We start from the raw sequence: 11601 nt of genomic DNA on the forward strand, positions 1-11601 counted from the left end.
GGGTCAGCCTGACGAGGGGGAGCTGTGCGCAGAGCCCTCAGCCCAGCCCCCGAGCATTTTCCTTCTTTTCTGTCCCCCACCCCCCACGTGAAGAGCTGCCCGCAAGACTGTCCTGTGCCCCTCCCCACGCCTTGTCAGAGGCCCTGGGACCATCACAGGGTCATCACAGCGGCCACACTCCTTGGTGGTGTCCCCTCCGCCTCCCCCTGGGGCCCCTCTGCCTTGGTCCCACTGAAGCCCTATCCCCAGTCCCACCTCTGACTCACAGAGCCCATGCGGAGGCCCCTGGGAGCCCACTGCAGCCCCTAGTGACCTGTGTCCCCGCGGGTGGTCAGGATGGCATAACCCAGGCCCTGTGTGAATGACTGGCCCCCTGAAGCAGGGGACCAGGCATTGCCAACAAGGCCCCCGGCTACGGCCTGGATAGCCCAGCTGGACGGGCCGGGCTGGGGGGCCGGGCGGGGCAACACTTCGCTTCTTTATCCCCGGCAGCCACAGGCAAAGCAGACGGAGGGGCTGGGGGCAGCAGCGATGGACTGTCCACACCCCACGGAGGGTGGGGAGGCCCAGCTGCCCGGGGCTGGAGCCGTCACGACCTTGTTGCTGGGGTCTCTATGGGCTGGTTGCGTTCACTCAGTTGTCGGGGTGGGAGGGGGAACATTAAACAGAAGGAGAAAAAGGTCAAAACCCTTGACCTCTGACCAAGACCCTGGCCTGGAATGTCCAGCTCTCAGGACCGGCGCTGGAGAAATGAGGGCACCGCGGCTGGGAGGAGGGGCTGCGCCTGGGGACGCTCAGACAGCAGCCCGCAGGGGTGCGGGAGGTAGGGGCGGAGGAGTGGGCGCCACACCAGCGTCCTCTGGGCTCAGCCTCACCCGGCCTCAGTCTGGGGAAGAGCAGCTGCCTTCCCAGCTGGAGGGGCACAGCCACGCCGCCCTCGTCAGCCGGGGCCCCGCCGCATCAGACGGGCTGCCTGCACACGGCTGTGCTGTCTTCACTCTGGGACGGTGTGAGCTGAGCTGGGGTGGAGACAACACCCCCGGCCTTGGTAAGCAACCCCCTCCCCACCCCAGGCCAAGTCCAAGACCCCGCGATGGGGTGGAGGGTGCGCTCTACCGACGGCGGCCCTGCGGGCGCCGAGGAGGCCTCCGCCCCACCATGCCTCCCCGCCAGCACTGCCACGGGCACCCCCAACTCCTGCTTCCATCCTGAATCAGTCCAGACACCCCCAGTCACAGACCCGGGCCCACTCTCTGTGTGTCTCCTGCCCAGACGAGCAGACAGCACCACTGGCCGATGCAACAGAGACAGCCAAGGGACTGTGATCAGGCCCGTCTAGGCCAGGCGCCCAGAGGAGTCGCCCTCACACCAGGAATCTGCTTCTTTCTGCGGTGGCTCTCCCTCCAGGGTGGCCCCGAGGGGACCCCCATGGCTAGTGAGCTCCAGGAACGTAGGGGGTCCCCTTTCCCTGGAGGGTTCCAATGGCTCAGCTCAGGCCACATGACCCTTCTTGATCCGATCTCTGACCAGGATGACGTGTCAAGCCTGCCTCACACACCCACGTCTGGGGCCAGAAAAATGGTCAGCCCTGTTCAGATCGTGTGGTCTGAATGGGGTCCCCGGTTAGCCGTCAGACAGAAAAAAAGACTCAAAGTCCACTCCAGGTGTTCATCACTGCATTATTCACAGAGGGAAAATCTGGAAATTACCACCCGTCTTTCCAAGGGGCTGGGTTAAATGGGCTTGGTCTACGCACCCAGCAGGCGCGGGACGTGCCGAAGTGGTGAGGCTCATAGTGACCCAGCCGGCACTCACACCGCGACGTGGAAAGACAGGGTGTGCGGGGAGGGGAGAGTGCGTGCTTAGCGTGCCCGAGGTCCCGGGATCAATCCCCGGTACTTCTGCTAAATAAATAAAGCTAATTACCTCCCTCCCCACCAAAAACAAAAAATAAAATCAGTCTATTAAAGAAAAGATCATCACGGAGGCTGCAATGCCATCTTAAAAAAGAAGACAAGGGGCACCAAATGGCATGAACAGCCGGGTCCCGCGCGTCTGAAAGGCCGCGGGACAAGCCAACACCAGCCCTGACTTCACCAGGGCGGTTGGAATTCCAGTGAGGTTTATTGTCTTCCCTTGGCCCCTCTACGCTTTCTCAAGTTTCTAAAGGGAACACACATTAATTCTGTAATGAAAGGGAGAGCAAAGCTATTAATAGCGCGGCAGAGGGGGCCCAGCCCCCGCCCGGCGCCCCTTAGCAGGGGCTGTGGGAACGCGATGCCCTGCTGGTGAGAAGTCCCAGGTCCGCTGGCCAGTAACTCAAGGGTGGCGCTGGACCGCCTGGGCCTGGCGCTGCTCGCCCGCGAACTGGTCTTCCTCCAGGCAAAACAGGGGCGGGGCCTCCAGCCAGCCCAAGGGCTGTCACAAGGCCCCCAACTCTCCAGCCGTAGGACAGTGCCTCACCCCAGGCCTCCCCTGGCCAGGTGGCTCCCCAGCTCCCCGGCTTCCCCGGCGGGGCTGTCTGTCCCGCCTGAGGTTTCATGACAGATGGCCCCCTGGTCACCCACCTGCTGCTGAGGTATGTCAGTGGACCACCCCGCCCCGGCCCTGACACCCCCACAGGGGGAGGTCTGGCTGTCTGTCACCAGGAACACACACACTGCCTCCCCTGGGGCTGCACAGCTCAGGGGGCACAGTCTCCCCAGAAGCTAGCTGGCCGTGGACTCCTGCTTAAAGCCCCTTCCCTGATCACCTCGGAGGCGCCCTGCTGCGCCCCCACACGCATTCGGCAGTCCTTCCAGAGAAATGAAAGCAAGGGTCCAAGGGCGGGCCTCGTGGGATGCTCCACCTGCTTCCTAATGAGTACATCGCTGTGAAGCAGCCCGACCGCTTACATTTGAGTTTTGCCTCCCTCTGGTCACGCACTCATCAACAAATGGACAGAGATACTTAATTGGACAGAGAACACGGGCCAACTGCTAGTCCCACTTCCATGCAGGCTGCTCCCCGGCTGCTGGACGGAGCACTTCCCGGGGAGGGGGCTTCTCCACAGGAGCCGTCAGGGCCCCAGGCCAGGCTGGGGGGTCTCAGAGGGCTGCGGGTGAATGAGGTCAAGTCTGCTGTGGTTCCCCGAGCATCTGGCCTCTTGACCTCTCAGAGGCGGGGGGGTCTAGGACCTCCAGAAGACAGGCCACGTTCATGCTGCCAACCAACAGGACGGAGAAGCAGGAAGGCGCTCCTTTGAGCTGCGGGCGCTGCAGGGACGGAGAGACAGAGCTCCAGGGCGCGGGCCCTTGGGGGTGCAGTCCCTTGTCACAGCTACTGTGGTGGCGGGCTCTGAGGACTGCGGCCCCCACGGCAGGAAAAGGGGTGCCCACCAGCTACAGGGAGCCAGATGACACCCCGAGTGCCAGCGCAGACCTGCCGCGGTCACGGCCAGGCAGGATCCTGCGTGGCCTCGGGGCTTCTGTGCCCTCTGCGTTGTCTGTTGCTTTAATAGCCCACCTTCCTGGAAGGAGATATGGCAGAGACAAGGGCTCCCACACTTTGACCCAGAAATTCCTTTTTTAGGATGCGGTCTCATCTACACACAGTGGAAGGGGACCCGGTGGTGGGGGCGCCATCCCAGCCTCGTGTGGGGTTTTCTCACACAGACAGGCTGCTTCCCCAGGGCCTGGGCAGGTCAAGGTCCCCGGGGCACTCACCAGCCTCTCTGAGCCCCAAGCTAGCCTGGTGGTGGCAGGAGGCTGGGGTGGGGGTGGGGCCCCCTCTGCTGGGGTGGGCAGAGTAGACTAGGACACACCACACCATCATGGACATCAGATGTGCACGCTGCCTATGTGATGCTCAGGTTTTCCTTCACACGTCTCTGCAGGCCTTTGATTTCTTACAGTAAACGTGCCACTTTCTGGTAAACTTCCTCCTCTAGCCAAGCCGCTGTGACAGGGACTGGATTACTTTCCTACCTGAAACAACCAAAACACAGACAAAACATATGAAACCAGGGTTTTCAAGGCCCTGGACGTAAGTGACAAAGAGCCACGAAGCCGGAGGTTAGCCCGATGGAAGACCGGCCAGCTGCCTGTGCAGAAGCCAGGCCACGTGCGGGGCGGGGGGCCGGCGGAGCCTGGTGGGCAGCCTGAGCTCGGGATGCTGAGCGTCCGGGGAGAGCAAGGCAGGGCAGCGTGCGGCCAGGTGCCAGAGGGGAGCAACCTGCGTGCTGAGAGCAGGGGAGACACAGGGTCCCCAGGTACGCGGCAGAGGAAAGATTCGCAGAGTAAATTTGTGGTTGGAAGCCTTCCCACAAAGAAAGGACCAGGCTTGGATGGTGGCACAGAAATTCTCTCGGACAGTTAAGGCACAGCTCGGAGCAATTCTACCGAAACTTTTCCACAAAACTGAAAAGAAAGGAATTATTCCCAAGGCGTTCTATGAGGCCAGCATCCTCCTGATCCACAAATCAGATGAGAAGTCACCAGGGGAAAAAATGCAGACAGGTATCTCTCACGAATGTAGGTGGAAAATTCTAAACAAGTTTACTAAACTGAATCCAACACTGCATAAAAAAACATAACACATCATAGTTTAGCCCAAGAATTCAGAGTTGATCTAACTTTCAAAGTTCAATCAGTGCAATGCGCCATGCCACACACTGACAGAACAACGCCGCACACTGACAGAACAACGCGATTCTCTCAGGGGAACAGGAAGAGTGCCGACAAAATGCAACAATCCCTCTGATAACAGCTCCCAGCGAACTAGAAATAGAAGGAACTTCCTCCTCTTGATAAACGGCATTTACAAAGAGCCTCCAGTTGACGTCGGCCTCACGGGTGCGGCTGGATGCCCTCCCCTCAGCCCAGGAACAGGACGGGACGTGGGCTCTCGCCACCGCGCCCAGGCTGGGCCGGAAGAAGGAAATGGAAGGCTGACGTCATGACTGGGGAGGAGGAAGGGGAACGGTCTTCACATGCAGGTGACGTGTCCGTCTACACAGAAGGCCTACTGGCATCTTCAAAAGACACTTCACTGCTAGAGCTGGTGAGTTACAGCCACAGAATCAAGGTCAACGTGTGAGCCTATGTCGAGCAGTCAGCAACCGGAAACTGAAGGGAAAAGAATGATGCTATTTATAGTTGAATGAACAGAAACTATTTAAGGATAAATCTGACAAAAGATGTGAAAGACATGCACACATAAATCAACGAAACTTCGCTGAGAGAAGTTACAGAGGACCTGACAGGGAGCAGGACCCTGTGCCCCGCCCCCTGACCCCGCATCCTGTTTATAGGGAAGCTGGCCTCCCAGGCTCCCCGAGTCACAGACGCACAGCTCCAGCAGTGGACGAGGACAAGCTGCAGGCACTGGGGGCGGCACCCACTCTGACCATCTGCCCCAACCAGTAATTGAGATCATTCCTTCATTTCCCTATAAAACTCCACCACTGAACAGAATATTTGGAGACGGGTTGAGGGGGTGCGGGGTCCACCAGACTGCAGGCATTTTGATTAAAAGCAACTTTTCTTTTGTTACCAAGGCAGTTGCCCCAGGATCGCACTCCTGCCCTCCCCCAAATAGAAACCAGCTACTCTTATCTTAGTCCCCAGAGGCAGCTGCAGAGAAGAAACACGAACTGGCTAGAACCAAAGGAGTCCAAGATGGTGGAGGATCTGACTTCCAGTGGACCTTGAGCCTCATTGTCCGGTCACTGTAATGTGTTAGCTGCTAAATGACACACCCACCAGCGCCATGACAGTTGCCAGTTGCCATGACAACAACCGGAAAAGCCCACAGGAAGACTGAAAAGCCCGTACAAGGACTGACTGGCTCCATCAACCCAGAAGGAGGCATGGTAGTGGAAGCCCCTCGTCAAAGTCCACGTGGCCCGACGCTGGCTGGCGCCGTCCCTGCCACCAATGTTGGCTGACGGCTCCCCACATCTCTTCCTCTTCCAGCGCCGCCTCCTCGCTCGAGAGCTGTTCTCCCCTCCTCCCTGCTCCAGCACTTTCCTTCCCTTTCCGCCTCTGAGCAATAAAGCAGCCGTGCCCCCCATCTCTCTGCCTCTGTTGTGCGAGTGCTTTCGCAGTTGGCGACCAGGACCCCACACTTTGGGGGGCTTCCTCATTTAGGGGTGCCTCCATCTGCCAACAGACCTGAGGAAATGGGGAGCCTTCTGCCATCCTGGGTCGGAAGCCTCAATGTCCTTAAGGTATTGATCCCCAAATTGATCTATTGATTTAACAAACTCTCAACCAATGCTCCAGAAGGCTCTTTTATTTATTTATTTTTTTTTTTGGTAGGATTTGACAAACTTACTGTAAAGCCACTAAGGAAATGCAAAGGACCTAATAGGCAAGGTAACTGTGGAGGAGAAGAGCGAGGTTGGAGGACTTTCACTCTCTGATTAAGGACTTTGTAAAGGTAGACACCAAGACAGGGTGTTTCTATGAAGTCCAGAAGATGACCCACACATATATGAACAACTGTTTTTTGACAAACATGCAAAGGTAGTTCAGTGGAGAAGGGAGAATCTTTCAAACAAACGGTGTGGGAACAATTAGCTAGCCATGTGGGGGTGGGGAATGAAAGTTTATCTATACTCGGCACCATATACAAAAGTTAACTCAAAAACGGATCGTGGATCTAAATATAAAGCCCAAAACTATAAAATATCTAGAATAATACACAGGAGAAAATCTCTGTGACTTTGGGTTAAGCAAAGATTGCTTAGATTCAACACCAAAAGGCTGAGTCATAAAACAGCAAATTGATAAACTAGGTTTTATCAAAACTTAAAATTTCTGCTCTTCAAAAGACACTACTGAGAGACTGAAAAGACCAGCTACAAACTGGGAGAAAGTACTTGTCAACTGTATGTCTGAAAAGACACGTATCCAGGATTCATAAAGAACTCTCAACTAAAATCTGGGACAAGACAAGGCTGCCCACCATCACCACTCCTATTCAACATAGTCCTGTGAGTCCTGGCCACAGCAATCAGGCAAGAGAGAGACATAAAAGGCATCCAAATTGGAAAAGAAGAGGTAAAAGTGTCACTATATGCCAACGACATGTTACTATATACAGAAGACCCTAAAAGGTCCACACAAAAACTACTACAGCTGATCGAAGAATTCAGCAAGGTAGCCGGTTACAAAATTAACGTTCAAAAATCAGTTACATTTCTTTACACTAATGATGAATCAACAGAAAAAGAAAGTAAAGAAACAATCCCCTTTAAAATAGCACCCAAAGTAATAAAATACCTGGGAATAAATCTAACCAAGGAGGTGAAAGAATTATACACAGAAAACTATAAACCATTGATGAAGGAAATTAAAGAAGACTTTAAAAAATGGAAAGACATCCCATGCTCCTGGATTGGAATAATCAACATTGTTAAAATGGTCACACTGCCCAAGGCAATCTACAGATTTAATGCAATCCCTATCAAATTACCCAGGACATATTTCACAGAACTAGAACAAAGCATAATAAAATTTATATGGAACCATCAAAGACCTAGAATTGCCAAAGCATTACTGAAGAGAAAGAAAGAGGCTGGAGGAATAACTCTCCCAGACTTCAGACAATACTGTAGAGCTACAGTCATCAAGACAGCATGGTACTGGTACAAAAACAGGCATATAGACCAATGGAACAGAATAGAGAGCCCAGAAATGAACTCACAGACTTTTGGTCAACTAATCTTTGACAAAGGAGGCAAGAATATACAATGGAATAAAGGCAGTCTCTTCAGCAAATGGTGTTGGGAAAACTGGCAGCAGCATGTAAAGCAATGAAGCTAGAACATTCCCTTACACCATACACAAAAATAAACTCAAAATGGATCAAAGATTTAAACATAAGACAAGATACAATAAACCTCCTAGAGGAAAATAAAGGCAAAACATTATCTGACATACATCTCAAAAATGTTCTCCTAGGACAGTCTACCCAAGCAATAGAAATAAAAAGAATAAACAAATGGGACCTAGTGAAACTTATAAGCTTCTGCACAGCAAAGGAAACCATAAGTAAAACAAAACGACAATCTACGGAATGAGAGAACATTTTTGCAAATGAAACTAACAGAGGCTTGATCTCCAGAATATATAAGCAGCTCATACGACTCAATAAGAAAAAAATAAACAACCCAATCCAAAATGGGCAGAAGACCTAAACAAGCAATTCTCCAAGGAAGAAATACAAATGATCAATAGGCACATGAAAAAATGCTCAGTATCACTAATGATCAGAGAAATGCAAATCAAAACTACAATGAGGTATCACCTCACACGAGTCAGAATGGCCATCATTCAAAAATCCACAAATGACAAATGCTGGAGAGGCTGTGGAGAAAAGGGAACCCCTCCTACACCGCTGGTGGGAATGCAGTTTGGTGCAGCCACTGTGGAAAACAATGTGGAGATTCCTCAAAAGACTAGGAATAGACTTACCGTATGACCCAGGAATCCCGCACCTGGGCACATATCCAGAAGGAACCTGACTTCAAAAAGACACTTGCACCCCAATGTTCATAGCAGCACTATTTACAATAGCCAAGACATGGAAACAGCCTAAATGTCCATCAACAGATGACTGGATAAAGCATTTGTGGTATATATATATACAATGGAATACTATTCAGCCATAAAAACCGACAACATAATGCCATTTGCAGCAACATGGATGCTCCTAGAGAATGTCATTCTAAGTGAAGTAAGCCAGAAAGAGAAAGAAAAATATCATATGAGATCACTCATGTGTGGAATCTAAAAAACAAACAAACAAACAAACAAACAAACAAACAAAAACAAAGCATAAATACAAAACAGAAATAGACTCAGACATAGAATACAAACTTATGGTTGTCAAGGGGGCGGAGGGTGGGAAGAGATAGACTGGGAGTTCAAAACTGTTGAATAGATAAACAAGATTATACTGTATAGCACAGGGAAATATATACTAGATCTTATGGTAGCTCACGGAGAAAAAAAATGTGACAATGAATATTTATATGTTCATGTATAACTGAAAAATTGTGCTCTACACTGGAATTTGACACAACATTGTAAAATTATTATAAATCCAGAAAAAATGTTTAAAAAAAAAGATGAAAAAAAAACCTCTCAAAACTCAATAATAAGAAAACTAATAACACTTTCTAAAAATGGGCAAAGGATTTGAACAGATGATTCACCAAAGAAGATACACAGATAGTAAATTAACACAGGAAAAAAATACTCAACATCATTAGCCATCAGGGAAAGTAACACTGCAATGAGACACCGCTGTCCACCTACTAGGACGGCCCAGCCATTTGACTCCCCAAGAGGAACGAAAAGGATACATTCACACAAAGACTCACGCCTAAACGTCCACCCCAGCTTTATTTGTAATAGCCCCAAACAAGAAGCAACGCACATGTCTGTCAGCAGACTGCAAGGCATCCAAATAATGGAATTCTGTTCAGCATTAAGTGGGAGTGAAACTCTGGTTCACACAGCAACATGGATGGATCTCAAAATATTGATGCTGAGTGACAGAATGATTCCACTTACATAAGACTTTAGAAAGTGCAAACTAATCTACAGTGACAGAAAGAAGATCAGTGGTTGCCTGGAGATGAAGGGGGTGCAGAGGCAGGGGCGGGGATCTCAGATGGGGATTGAGGAGCTGGGTAGGTCATTATCTCGTCTGTGGTGATGGTTTCATAGGTGCACACATGTGTCAAAACTTGTCAAATAGTGTTTTATGTGCATATCTTATTACGTCAACTTTACCTCTAGAAGGCTTTTTAAAAAAATTCTGAGTAATGACATCAGTAAAATGGCAGAATAAGGACATCCAAAATCCTCTTAGCCAGAGGAGCAACATTGGCAAAAATGATCGGGATCAACTTTTTCAGACCTCTGGAAATTAACCAAGGACTTGAAACGAGGAATGTTTATTCATGAAAAACAGCTGAATCTTGGTGAGATCAGTGAGCTTTGTGGCATTTTGAGTTGCTCTATTCCCGTCTGCCCCCACCACCCCATCTCCACAATAGCCTTGAAAATCAACAGCCTGGCAGCCAGGGGAAAGGGGCAAAATGGAGATGGTACCCCGGTGCCCCATTCCCAGAGAATCATCAGTCTCTGACCCATCTGCTGGTCCTCAGAAGACCACGCTTGCAAGGCCATCTTCCTCTGACTTGACCTCGAGCTCATCCAGCAGGAACAGCCATTTCCCCAAGGTCATTTGTTTTCTAAGAAAATCAGAGGCAATCGCTCAACATTGCGGTGGATAACAGGGCAAAAATAAACAAACAATCTTAAAAGAAGAAGCTGGGAATGAAATGTCCACAGGGAGATTTGGAAAAGTCCCATACATTCCTAGGAATCTGGACGGCCAGGCACTTGTCCAGGGCTGTGCACCTGCTCAGTAAGGAGCCGAGGTGGCCCTGCACTCTCACCTCTGGCCAGTCTGTGGAAGTGAAGGCTACAGCAGAGTTGTCCATTGCTGGACTGAGTGTGGAAGATGCCCCAGCACCACGGAGAGAGCCCTTTAGCAAAGACTGAGACGTACTGGTTCAGGAATTTAAGAAAATCTCCATGCAATCGCTAGCTGACCACTAAGCTAGCCGAGGAGAGATGTCAATAGCCACACAGGACAAATAATACAGATTTTATAGAATTAATTCAGGAAATCACCAACAAACAACACCAAAACTACATATTCCAGCAACAAACCTTGGGGAGAGGAGAGAGTCTGATTTCCAGAGTTGCCTCATTATATTATTTCAAATGTCCAGCTGGAAAAATAGAGACATGCAAAGAAACAAGAAGGCATGTCCCGTTCACAGTGGAGAAAGCAATCAGTAGAAATGTCCCTGTGGCAGCCCAGACACTACGTTTACCAGAAACTTCAAATCAGCTGTTTTAAATATAACTGAAGGGCTGAAGGAAACCAAGCATAGAGAGAGAACAACGTGTCGTCAAACGAGGAGCATCGACAGAGATGCAGGAAGAGCCAAATGGAAATTCTGGAGTTGAAAAGTACAATAAATGAGATTTAAAAATTCATTGGCAGTCTCACAAGCAGAGGAGAGAACCAGCCGGCTTGAAGATCGGGCAGCCTGTCCAGTCAGAGGAACAGAATGAGAGAGGAAAAAAGAAAGAAAGAAAGAAAAGTGAGCAGAGCCTTAGAGACATGTGGGACACCACTAGGCATCCCAAAATGCACATGATAGGGTCCCGAACACAGAGAAGAGAGACAGGAAAGAGCAGAGAGAGTATCTGAGAAAAAATGAGGGCCTAAAACTTCTCAAATTTGATGAAAAACATTAATTTACACATTGTAGAAGCTCAAAAAACTCTAAGTAGGATAAACTCAGAGATCCACACCTGAACACAGTGTAACCAAACTGTAACAGGTCACAGATGAGGGGAGGTCTTCAAAGGAGCAAGAGGAAAACGATGTGTCTCATACAAGGGATCCTGAGTAAGACTGACAGCTGGATTCCCATCAGAAACCACGGAGAACAAAGTCAGAGTGCTGATGGGTGGCGGCCGCCCGCCTGGGGTTCTGTGCACAGTAACCTGTGCTGCAAAATGAAAG

Source organism: Camelus bactrianus, chromosome 1, assembly GCF_048773025.1.
Source record: "Camelus bactrianus isolate YW-2024 breed Bactrian camel chromosome 1, ASM4877302v1, whole genome shotgun sequence".
Taxonomy (NCBI): domain Eukaryota; kingdom Metazoa; phylum Chordata; class Mammalia; order Artiodactyla; family Camelidae; genus Camelus; species Camelus bactrianus.